Source organism: Ruditapes philippinarum, unplaced genomic scaffold (genome assembly GCF_026571515.1).
Source record: "Ruditapes philippinarum isolate M1 unplaced genomic scaffold, ASM2657151v2 ctg2840_1_1_1_1, whole genome shotgun sequence".
NCBI classification, from domain to species: Eukaryota; Metazoa; Mollusca; class Bivalvia; order Venerida; family Veneridae; genus Ruditapes; species Ruditapes philippinarum.
Window position 1 is genome coordinate 1 of NW_026851681.1, and position 13729 is coordinate 13729.

General features: G+C 32.0%; 1 long non-coding RNA gene across 1 annotated transcript; it reads left to right on the forward strand.

The window, feature by feature from the left end:
- The first annotated feature begins 1287 nt into the window (after positions 1 to 1287).
- LOC132736633 (uncharacterized) lies at positions 1288 to 7796 on the forward strand. Its single transcript, XR_009626600.1, has 6 exons — positions 1288 to 1406; positions 2356 to 2469; positions 3126 to 3245; positions 4256 to 4324; positions 6171 to 6294; positions 7242 to 7796. It is a non-coding gene; the product is annotated as an uncharacterized LOC132736633 (long non-coding RNA).
- The last annotated feature ends 5933 nt before the right edge of the window (positions 7797 to 13729 follow it).

Genomic DNA, 13729 nt, shown 5'->3' on the forward strand with positions numbered 1-13729 from the left:
CTTACAATACTTATTTATAGTAACAAGGTACATCAGATTGACAAGTTGGATAACTCTGCCTACAATATTGACAGAATAATGCCCCTTTTTAAACTTAGAAATTTTGGTTAAAGTTTTTTGTAAAGACAAATATCTCAATTATTGCTCGAGATATTCAATTGAAACTTATAATACTTATTTATAGTAACAATGTACATCAGATTGACAAGTTGGATAACTCTGCCTACCATATTGACAGAATTATGCCCCCTTTGGAACTTAGAAATTTTGGTTAAAGTTTTTTTTGTAAAGTTAAATATCTCATTTATTGCTTGAGATATTCAATTGAAATTTAAAATACTTATTCATAGTAACAATGTACATCAGTTTGCAAAATTGCATAACTCTGTCTGCAATATTTGCAGAATTATTTGCCCCTTTGAAACTTAGAAATTTTGGTTAAAGGTTAACGTCTTCTAAGATATTTACTTGAAACTTTACACATGCACTTAGGGTCATAATTGGAGGGTCATAATTGTATGTCACTGACCAAGTTTCATAACTCTATCTTGCATTAAGGCTGATTCATATCCCCTTTTCTACTTAGTCTCTTGGTTAATGTTTACATGCAAGTTTTACATATCTCAATAACTATTAAAGATATTTATCTAAAACTTCTTATATGCATTTAGGGTCATAATTGTAGGTCACTGACAAAGATCCATAATTCAATCTTGCATTTAGGCTGATTTTTCTCCCCTTTTTCAACTTAGAAATTCATGGTAAAGTTTTGCTTGTAAGCTGTTATCTCAATAACTACTGAAGGGTTTGTGCCTTTTTTGGGACAATTTTATGCATTCATAATAATAAAGCAGTGATTTACTTGATAAAACACCTTAATAACAAGCCTTTGTACCTTTTCTGTCAAATTTATGTATTCATAGGTAATTAGTATTATTATACTCAATAAAAAAAACCTTGTGACATTACCTTCCGAATAGTCAAGCCAATTCTGTATAATTAGATTCTCTGTTAGGCCTATAACATGAATTTATAAAAAAAAAATAGCCCTTTTGTGAACTTAAAAAATTTAACAATATCAAGGCTCTTTTACTATCAAGCACTTAGAATAGTCGAGCATGCTGTCCTACAGACAGCTCTTGTTATTTTTGTAAAAATACTTTTTCCTTGGCTTATTTATTTATCTTTTTTTCTAATTATTATTTTTTAATTCATTTTTTTTGTTAACTATTTTTAAGAAAAGTTAAGCTGTAAATTAAATTTAACTGTTGCTACTGCCAGGTACTGGCCCTTTTAGTCTCTACAATTATGACATGGTATTCTTTTTGCAGTTCCAGTTGATGACAGCAGTGCAGCAGTGATCCCTGAGTTTACTGACTGGGAAATAACTAAAAGGGATGAGGAAGGTGTGTGTTGTTTATGATGTTCAGAAAAACCTTTTCAATTGCTGATATTATTTTAAGCAAGAAAAAGGAACAACTGCTCTAGATAGTTACAAAATCTTCAATAGCTTTTATTTTAAATGAAATATAAATGACAGTATCCCTTTGGTTGTCAATTCAATTAAGTTGTATGTACTTGTATTTGGTGTCTTACTAAAACATCCCTGTTTATACATGTAAGCATATTTCATAAACTGCTTATAAATCTGCATTAATTTTAACATCATTCACATTATATACCTATTGAACAAATTTTGAATAGGGCATTTTAGTGATTATTGTGACATTAGTGCATAGCAAATAGGAAGGAATGCTTTACTAATTTGTGAGAAATTAAGTCCCTGAATGAATTTTATTCATTAATGAAATTATTTCTCTGCTTAATACAGTTAAGAATTATTTTGGCATAGTTTATTACATATCTACATTGTAATATAAAACATGAAGTGAGTTATAACATAACATACAGTGCATGAGCATAAAAACCCTAAAAGCACACCAACACAATGGATAACATAAGAAATGATATACTATTATAGTTCCTCAGATGGCATGACATAGAGAGACAATGATAGTAATTGATTGAAAATATCACAGAAAGAATATCAAACACTATTACTGTTTTTATTAAATGATTTCATTAAAAGCCTCCGCCTTGGTTTATGTTAATATTTTCATACTAGTATGCACCACACTGAACAAACAAACATTTCCATAAGAGATTTATATCACAGATAGTTAAGCACTAATGCTTTAAGTAAAAAGTATTACATTTATATATAAATCTTAGTTATTTCCAACTGTATTGTGCAATATATATATATTGTCCTAGATGGCAATGTAGGTCATGTTTTCTTAAATTAAAATTGATCCTGAAATGATCCAGGTGTTGCATTTTCATGATTTATTTCAGAGATAGATCGAATATGGTTTGAAGAAGCAAGTGATGCTACTGTTTGGAAGAAATGGCCCATATGTATTAACAGAGTAGTCCTTTGAATTTATCAGATCAACACTTTCTGATGAGGTATGCAGGATCTTCAACTTACTATTTTGACTTTATGGTGTGAACATCCTCTCTGGCATTTTGTTCTGCAATTATCAAAACTTGTTGAGTGATCAATTAAAAAAGCATTTCTTTACTATTCATTGTGAATAAATTACAACCTTTGTTTGAACTCTGTAAAATAAAGTATGGGAAATAGTGAATCGATTACAGTGTCTTGCTATATAAAAACTATGAAACGGAACCACATGAAAATTTGAAACAAAATAGCATAATAAATGCACTTATCAAGAACCTCTCTCAATTTATTTCATAATCTCCCTTTCCTTATTAAAAGATGTTGCCTTTTGTAACTTTACATTGCTAAAAAAGTCCCAAATGTAACCATGAAAATTTGGATATAAATAGATTTTAATAAATTGAAAGAATTTGCTTGACACTGGAAAAATTATTAAAAAAACCATCACCCCTACTTCACTCTATTTGAATACACAAACAAGTAATAATTAAAACTGTCATATTTTCTAATTTATATCATGTTGAAGAGCATCTTTAAGACAATATTGAGGTGCATCTTATTCATTCAGATTCAGTATTTACATTAGAACAATGAATCAACATAATTATAATAGTATTTGAAATATACATAGGCAAGGCATTATTGTATATCATTTTAGGTTATTGATGCTCTTTTGCATCTATTGGTTGCTGATAAGGAAAATGTTTTGCACATCAGCTGCATAACTATGACAGGGATTTTTGATGGTGAGGTGAACATCCATGGACTCCTAAGAATGGTATGTAAGCATACTTTTTAATATTTTTATTAACATAAAATGTTTACAGATGGTAAACTTATAGATCCTAATAACCTTGGGAAGTTACTGCTTGTCTGTGATAATATAAAAGTGAGGTTTCATTTCATTTGTGTACAAAATTTTTTCAAAAACCTTGACTGTAAAGGTAAAATAGGACATTATGAATTGAATATAACAGTAAGTTTGAACTTAAATAGTAATTGTCTAGATGGTAAACTTGGTAAAGTTTAAGTGTCACAAATTGTCTTCTTTTCTGTCTGTCTTTCATGTCCTCTAATAATTACCAGAGGCGACTTTAGGTTTACCATGTGCCTTTTGTTTGCTCGTCTGTCAGTCAGTCCGCACTACCAAATAGGGATAGAGGCTATCTTACCATTGATCCAGTGATAACTCAAAAAGTACTGAAAATATTCTTTTATGAAACTTGATTGCAGTCTGTAGAAAATTGCTCATTTTTTAAATCTTGACTATTGTAGTATATTGAGAGTTGTCCTACTCACCAACTTGTAAAGATTTCTTATTGAAGTTTTAATGCTTTTTCAATATTAGTTCTTTATTTCCTAATGTATTGACTTCAAACTTTAAATATATGTTTCTTATCATCAACCACATCATATATCACAAAATTTACTACTTTTGCACCAAAGTTATCAGAATTATAATTTTTCTTATTCATTCTTTAACTTTCTTATTCCTTCATGGAATTGCTTCAGATTTAAAATTAATAAATGAATGCTCCTATACCTAATATATAGCTAAATTGTACCCGATTTCTGTCACATGTCTAAAAATAAATCAACAACATTGATATTATTGCATATTTACATACACTTTCAATATTGAAAAATGGGGTCGATTTAATTAGCAGATGCCTGAATAAAAGGGTGATAGCAGTTATGGATGAGTGTTAGGCTATGCCATGTCTGATTATTTATTGTGCTTAACTTTCTCAACTTTTCAATCCATAGCTTCTAATTTTTCTCATACAGCACACTCTGATGTCATATGATACTGTTATTGGCGCTAACAATGAAGGGGGAAACCACTGGACATTAATGGTAATACATTTTCTATACACATTTACAAATGTTTTGAGATTACATCTCTAATTATGCATGGAAGGATTTTGAAATAACTTGGCACAAATGTTGACCACATCATGACAATGTGTTGTGCTCAAGACTCATATCCCTACCTTCAATGTCATTGTGGTAAGTAAAGCATTTAATTTCACACCAGAAAAATGTTAAGCAATTTGTTCTTTTATTCTCTTTAATTTTTTAGCTTGACTATACGAAGTATATGGAGAGCTGTCCTACTCGCCCCGGCGTCGGCGTCCAGATTTCAGATTAAAGTTTTGGTGCAGTAAAATATTTTTCACTATAACTTTGTCATTTCTTAAGGTATCAACTTCAAACTTCAAATATATGTTCCTTATCATCAACAACATCTTATGTGACAAGGTTCATAACTCTAGCACCAATATTTTCAGATTTATCTCCCCTTGAACATAGAATTTTCCTTAAAAAATACTATTTTTTACGGTTAGTTCTTTATTTCTAAAGGGATAAACATCATACTTTATTTCTTAAGGGATGAACTTCAAACTTCAAATATAAGTTCCTTATCATCAACCACATCTTATGTGACAAGGTTCATAACTCTAACACCAATATTTTCATATTAATCTCCCCTTAAACTTAGAATTTTCCTTAAGAAATACTATTTTTTACTGTTAATTCTTTATTTCTTAAGGGATCAATTTCATACTTCAAATATATGTACCTTATCATCATCTACATCTTGTGTGACAAGCTTCATTACTCTAGCACCAATATTGCAAGAATTATCTCCCAACAAACTAAGATTTTTTTACTAGAAAAATGTAATTTTTTACTATGACATTTTTAGTTTTAAAGGTATCTACCTCAAACTTCAAATACCTATTCCTTATCATCAATTACATTTTAAGTGACAATGTCCATAACTCTTGAAGCAATATTTACAGATTTATCTCTCATTGAACTTAGGATTTTCTATACAAGATATTATAACTTCTCCACTTTTTTTAGGTAACTACTTCAAACTTCAAATATATATATCTTATCATTAAACACATGTTGTGTGACAAGGTTTATAACTCTAGCAAGACTAATTCTAGAATTATTCCCTTTAATCTTGGTATTATGTTAACAATCTTATTTTATTACTATAAATTAAAACTTGATTATACATAATTGATTTTTCTTTCATAGTTTTGTCGTCCTAACTGCGTCCAGTATTTTATTAGTTGAGCTTCGCTGTTTCCTGTGAAACTCTTGTTGTTTGTTTGAAATCTAGTTTAAATGAGCCATTAAGGCTGTCAATGACATTTTCCTAATAGTTGTCCATCAACATGGCTTCTCTTACAATTACGAATCAACACTGATGAAATGAATTTGATTTGATTTCACAATTATACCCATTCATAATTTAAGGGAAAATATACTTTGTATTTCTAGAACTCCACTTATGTCATTTTATAATACAATGTACATACAATTTATTTACAGCAATAATGACTGTATCAAAAAACAAAATTAATCAAACATATACATAAGCTGCACATACATTGTAAGTTTATATAAATTTACAATATGAAAGAAATAGTCTTTTGCTTGAAATGTTAATTCATTTAGGTAGATAAAACACATAAACTAAGCAAAATAAGCAAAGTAGAAGGCTTGCCAACAAAATTTTAAGCACAAGGTGAAAAGAGATTTATGTGTTTAATTGCTTAAATATGTGCAACTTTAATGAAAATCGATCTTGAATTAAATTGGGTACATCATCAAATGATGTATCAGGATTTTAATCTTATAAGTACATGTATTGAACTTTTTTAACTTTGCCTATTTCATTTAGCTCATTTCTGAAGTCTCGATATGATGCTGGTCTTGAAAATAGGATTTCAGCAGAATGGACAGTACACAGTCCTGCACATGCCAGGCAGATAGATGGCACTTGTTATGGAATCTATGTTATTAAAGTAAGTTCTCACTTTTCTGACATTAACAAAGTCTATCATACTTGTTTTCAGTTCCCAGTTTCATTGTGACCAACTGCATTGTCTATTGGTTTAGAGCTGGGCCTAACATCAGATATCTTACGAATATTGAAGAAAAAGTGTTTAAGCATTGCCACACACAATACCCATCTTTTATCCTTGAATGTTTTTGATATAGAATGGAATTTCCAAGAATGCAGGCTCAAAAAAAAGAAGAAATAAATTGGTTATAAGTTAAACACTTCATAATCACATAAACACTGCTGTTAATATGTTAAGTTAAACACTTGATTATCACATAAACACTGCTGTTAATATGTTAAGTTAAACACTTGATTATCACATAAACACTGCTGTTAATATGTTAAGTTAAACACTTGATTATCACATAAACACTGCTGTTAATATGTTAAGTTAAACACTTGATTATCACATAAACACTGCTGTTAATATGTTAAGTTAAACACTTGATTATCACATAAACACTGCTGTTAATATGTTAAGTTAAACACTTGATTATCACATAAACACTGCTGTTGATATGTTAGGTAACTAGTCATAATTATAAAGTCAATACAGATCTAAAATGGGAAAAATGCATGCAAAAATTATTCTCCATTTAAATATCATCTATACATTAAACAAAGAAAATAAGCATGAGAAATAGCAAATTGTACACGAAAAGTGATGCATAACAGTGTCTTTCTATTACACGGGGGACAAATCCACGTCACAGATAAACATTGTTATATATATGCCCTCCATAATTACCTCCCTTTTTACAAATTATCTCTTTCATAATTCTTTTAATCAACTTTTTCCAAACCTCTACTTGATATCTGTGCATGAACTTGGATTTTAATACTAATGTTTACCATCATAAGACTGAGTTAGTGATGGTAGTAGTAATGGCACATTCTTCTTTGCAGTTTGCAGAAAATTATTTATCTGGGAAGTCTTTGCAGTTTAATTGGTCACCAATGGAATTATACATGGCAAGGAAATACTTGGCTTTATATCTGTGGTCAGCAATTACAACACAAGAAGGAAATGTTGATAGAGGAAGGGAAAAGAAAATAACACAAACATTAAGATTCTCCAAAACAAATTCTATGTCACATTTGTATGAAATAAGCAAACTTTGTATCCTAAATGCAAAGAATTTCAATTAATTAATTGACAACTTGTATCATAGTTTGGAGACCTTTCTGTTGAAAATGTGTCAGGGTTAAATCGTATACATATGCATGCAAAGTGCGTTTACTGGAGTGCGGGTATTAGTTACCCGCACTCCAGAGCATGCCCATTGATTGGTTCATTTTTGCCGGGGTTTACATATTGTGACGACATAAATGTCATATTCAGATGTTCGTTCATTGGTTCATTTTTGCCGGGGTTTCATATTGTGACAACAGGAAACAACCTTTTATGATTGACTATGATACAAAAGAGAAAGAACACCAAAACACTCGGCAATCTGATTCATACCCTCGTACAAATCAGATGGCCTCGTGTTTTGGTGCTCTTTCTATTACTTAGCTTAACTAAAAAAGTTCCACAAGCTTTACCCAAGAAAAATTTTATTGCACACAGGTAAGGGTTATAAGTTTTAAGAATAATATAGTAGAACCTTCCTGATTTCACCCTTAATATGAGCCTAAAGTTATTGTTGCAACAAAGAATTCATGTAATGGCCGGGGCATATAGTGTTACCCTGTTCCGTCATTCCGTCCTTCCATCCTTCCGTCCTTCCGTCATTCTGTCATTCCGTCATCATCAGTTTCCGTTCATTATCTAAAGAACGGTTGCACACATTCAACTCAAACTTGACATATAAATATGTCATGAGAAAATACAGGTCAAGTTTGAATTTGGTCATGGTTTGATGATTTTTGGCAGAGTTATGCCCCTTTTACTTTGAAAATAATATGAAATTTTCAGTTTCCTTTTATTATCTCCCCAATGGTACAACACATTCAACTCAAATTTGACATGGATATGTTTTTGAAATGCCCAGGCCAAGTTCGAATTTGGTCATGGTTCAATGATTTTTGGCAGACTAATGCCCCTTTCACTTTGAAAATAATATGAAATTTACAGTTTCTGTTCATTATCTACCTGACAGTGTTACATATTCAACTTAAATTTGACATATAGATTTGTCAAAGGAATGGGCAGGTCAAGTTGGAATTTGGTCATGGTTTGATGATTGTTTGGCAGAGTTATGTCCCTTTCACTTTGAAAATAATATAGATACATCTTAGAAATAAGCAGTTTAAGTTTGAATTTGGTTGTGGTTCAATGATTTTAGACAAACTTATCTTTCCTGAATATTGGAAAAATTTTGAATTTTCAGTTTCAGCACTCATACTTTTAGCCATTATTTTGGCTACAAATATGCAATATGCTATTTTTAAAAGGACTGAATAATTTCAGTGCCTTGAACAGTGTATGAAAATGGTTTGTGTTAACATTGAAAGGTTTTAAGGTCTTTGAAGTTAAAATGAGAAAAAAATGCATCATCTGAAATTTTGGCTGCATGCGGGGGCATCCGTGGCATGATGACACATTTCTAGTTTTTTTTTAAATTACCTTCTTTTTATAGGAACTAATACAGCTGTAGAAGATGTCAGTGTTGATGATAATTTAACATTGGTGGAGAAGACAGCTGTTGAAATTGAAATTGAAAAGACTCCAGAAGAAACAAAAGGTTTGACTTATATAACCTTTTCTATGACTATCTATAGTGTAATTGAATATTAAAGATTTTCTCATTTTCCTGCAAAAATAAGGTGTTACTGAACTTCAGATACAGTCGAACTTTGTTCGCTCGAACTCGGAGGGTCTGTGAAAATTTGTTCGAGAGATCGGTAGTTCGAGCCAACCGAGGTTGAACTATTATTACATAGAACATATGTCTAACGGTTTTCCAGCTTACATAGGTCAAATGATAAATACGTCAATATAATTGTTGTTAGAACATCTGTTTGTCAAACACGTCATATTAAGAATTATTATCCTATTACAATATTAACGGTACACTGTGTTAATCTATATTCATGCATATTGTAATTGGTTGAGTTCGATTGGGCAATCATTATCCAAACTGTGAACAATGTTCAAAATATATTAATATGTCTATTATGGAATTAATTTTATTTTAAACAATGAATTAATTAAATAATAAAAAAACACATTTTAAGCAGCATATATTTGTAGTCATTTACTAAAATAAACACGTACAAGTATCATCCTATAAATAGATTACACTGTTACAATTCACGATACATGAACCACGGTTGTAATTAAAGCCGTCCGGGTAAATGTCATTTATTTATTGACTTTTGTGCATTTCAGGAGTTTTTTTCTTTTTATCGTTACTAAAGATGGCAAATATACAATTTTATCATAACAAAGAAATCAGTTACAACACCTGTTATTTTGTATCAATTAACCTTAATTGCCTTTGTCACGATCGCGAGGTGTTAAAAACATGTGTCACTGAGACCAGAGATCATGTTCGAGAGTTCGAGCGATGGGTGTTCGAGCGATCTTAGGTAGAACAATATATATTATATAAGAATTTTGCCGGGACTGGACGATGAGTTCGAGCGAAAGGAGGTATTCGAGCGATCCGAGTTCGAGCGAACGAAGTTTAACTGTATATGGTTTTGCATTTAATACTCCTATGTGATATTAATATGGCTTTCAAGAACCTATTTTATGAGATTTTATTTGATCCACCATTTAACTCATCCGTAATTTGGGTACTACAAATATGTCAATCTTAACACTTAGGTACTTTTTATGCCACCGCAGGTACTTTTTATGCCACCGCAGTATATAGCGATTCACCTGTGTATGTGTGCGTGTGTGTTTGTTTGTTTGTTTGTGTGTGTTATATAGATTATATACTTAAAAAATCTTCTTGAAATACCACTAGTCCAATTTTAACCAAACTTGGCAGGATTGATCCTTTGGTGAAGGGGTTGCAAAGTTGTTCAAAGAATTTAATTCCATGCAGAAATCTGGTTGCCATGGCTGCCAAAAGGAATTATAAGAATAAATTTAAAAGATCGAAAAGACCTAGAGCTTAGATATTTTGCATAAGGCATTGTCTGGTAGACATCTACCAAGATTGTTCAAATTATAGCCCTGGGGTCAAAATCGGCCCCACCCAGGGGGTCATTGATTTTCACTCTATGTTCATTTAGTAAAAACTTAAAAAACCTTCTTGAAAGGACCGAAAAGGCCTAGAGCTTAGATATTTTGCATAAGCCATTGTCTGGTAGACCCTTACCAAGAATTGTTCAAATTATAGCCCTGGGGTCAAAATTGCCCCCACCCCGGGGGTCATTGATTTGCAATATATACATATAGTAAAAAATCTTATTGTCTGAAGGTATAAGGCTTAGAGCTTTAATATTTGTTAAATGATATCATCTATAGGAACTCTACCAAAGTTTTTCAAATTTTGCTTCTAGTGTCAAAATTAGCCCCGCCCCGGGGGCCATAGGTTTTTTTCTCATATGTATATAGTAAAAACTTAAAAAGTCATCTTTAAATTTACAAAGACTACAGTTAAGATATTTTGCATGAAACATGTAGTGAACCTCTATCAAGATTTTACAAATTATAGCCCTGGGGTCAAAATTGGCCGCACCCCCAGGAGTCATTGATTTTCACTATGTACATTAAATAAAAAAATCCTCTTGTCTGAAGGTTCAAGGCTTAGAGCTTTGGTATTTGGTATATAAAATCATCTATGGGTGCTCTACTAAAGTTGTTTTAATTATGCCCCTAGTGTTAAATTTGCCCTGCCCCAGAGGCGATAGTTTTCCTTATGTATAATGTTAAAACTTGAAAAATCTTCTCTGAATTGAAAAATCTTCTTCTCTGAATTGCTAGAGGCTAGAGGCTAAATATATGGCATGAGACTTTGCGAAATGAAACCTTTACCAAGATTGTTGAAATTATAGCCCTGGGGTCAAAATTGGTTCCGCCCAGGGGGTCATTGATTTTCATTATGTACATTATTACATTAAAAAATAAAAATTATTTTTGTCTGAAGGTACAAGGCATAGAGCTTTGATGTTTGCTATGTAATATCATCTATAGGTCGTCTACCAAAGTTGTTCAAATTTTTCCCCTGGTGTCAAAATTGGCCCTGCAAGGGGGCAGTGATTCTCATTATGTACACATAGTAAAAACAGAAAATAAAACAAATGTTTTCTGAATGGGAGAAAGCTATAGCTTAAATATTTGACTTGAAATGTTGTTTGGTGGACCTGTATCAAGATTGTTTTGAATTAAACCCTTGGGTCCAAAATTTTGCCTTTTCCAAGGGGACAGTGACCTACTTTCTTGTCCTTTGATGTACAGCAATGACATTTTGAACATGTGCACAGTTTTCGTTGTAAAATTGAACTTTGATATCAGGTGACCTAGATTTTGATGTGACCTACTTTCGTGTCCTTTGATGTACAGCTATGAAATTTGAACCATGTGCACAGATTCAGATGTAAAGTGAACTTTGACCTAGATTTTGACAAAGTGTCTTACTGTGTTGTCCTTTTATGTAGTCATGAAATTTAGGCTGTGTGAAATATGAACTTCACCACCAAATTCACTAGACTCAAGTGCATTGATATATTCCTACTCTGATGTTTTATTGAGTTAACAACAGATTTAACCACTAATTGTATAATTAACCGAGACTTACCTAAGTAAGGTGAAGGTTGATTGTAATTTCATCGACTGCAATCTCCTTTAAGGGCTCACACAGAGATGACGCAGCTACCGCAGCCAGATCAGTCTTTAGAGTTAACGGATGATAAAATATTGTCACAGAATGTGACAAAATTTTTTATTGTGGATATCAGAACTTAAATTTTTCATTGGGTGGGAAGGGCAGGGTGTGTGAGCCCTTAAAGGAGATTGCAGTCGATGAAATTACAATCAACCTTCACCTTACTTAGGTAAGTCTCGGTTAATTATACAATTTCATCTCCTGCATATCTCCTTTAATGGGCCCCACAGAGACTTTAGAGATAGTTTTGATATCCATAAAATGAAATACAACAACATATTTGCTTATTTCTAACTAATATTTCTAAGATCTACTCATTAACATACATTTAAATTTACTGTAATTCCAATGTTAAAATAGCTGTCAATTTGACAGTGAATAATTAATTAATGTTTTATATTGTAATTCTAATGTCAACATAATAATCAATTTCTTATATCACTCCCAATGTCTGATAAAGTCTAAGACACATTTGACATCACCGCTTCCTGAACAGTTTTTGATGGTGTTATATTCTTGTCATAGAAAGTCGCAAATGTTTTTGCATTTGTCCAGCCCGCTGTTTTAATAATAGTGTTTAGATCTACCCCGCAACTCTTTGCTTTAGAGGTATATGCTGAGCGTGTACTGTGTGGACCATATTGTTCCTCTAAACCGGCATTTACCATAACAGTTTTGATCCAGCGACTAATTGTGCTACGTGATACCCCTTTGTGGGGCTTTTGTGTGCTGATGATCAACATTTCACCATTTCTTAATACAGCAGTTCTTGTTAAATAATCTTGCAATGTTCCAACAAAACAAACCGAACAATTTTGGTATTTAGTAATTTTCATTGGTTTTAGTATGTTTCCTGGCTTGCTGGTTTTTAGAATTGATGTTGGATTAATAACTACATAATCATTGTTCAGCCCAAAAGTGAGGTCTGTGATTTTAAGCATATGTAATGTTTGACAACCTTGCGCCGACACCAAGAGATAAAGCATACACAATTTCCTTGATAATTGAAGTAAAGATAAGGTCTCCGCTGATTCTATATAAGACAGCACAATATTAACATCCCAAATACACGCATATTTCGGTACTGTTGGTCTTTCCAAGAAACAACCTTTCATGAATCTAATAATATGACTATTTTCATGGATATCTACATTTGAACATATTTTTAAGAAAGTGCTTATTGCTGACCTAGCAGTATTTAACGAACTGTAACCTAGTCCTTGATCGAATAAGATTGAAAGAAAGCTTAATACTTTGTTGATACTGGGCTTAAGGGGATTTTGCGATGATCCACAAAAATGTATCCATTTTTCAATATATCTGTCATACTGTTGTTTTGTGGAATTTCTCCATGAGCTAAGGATGAGTGCTCGAGCCCGTTTAGGTACTCCTTGTGATCGCAGGACTCTCCGGATATGCAAAAAACTCCTAGTCTCATCTTTTTTAGCGGATGTTGTATATGGGGTTTGTGATGAAGTGTCAGAATCGTTTGTGGACTTGGTAGAAGATGACAAGGGCCGCATATGAGATTCAATAGGTTCGGCCACCAGTTTTGTGTTGGCCAGATTGGCGCTATTAGAATTGCCTTTGCTTTGTTTTCTTCCACCT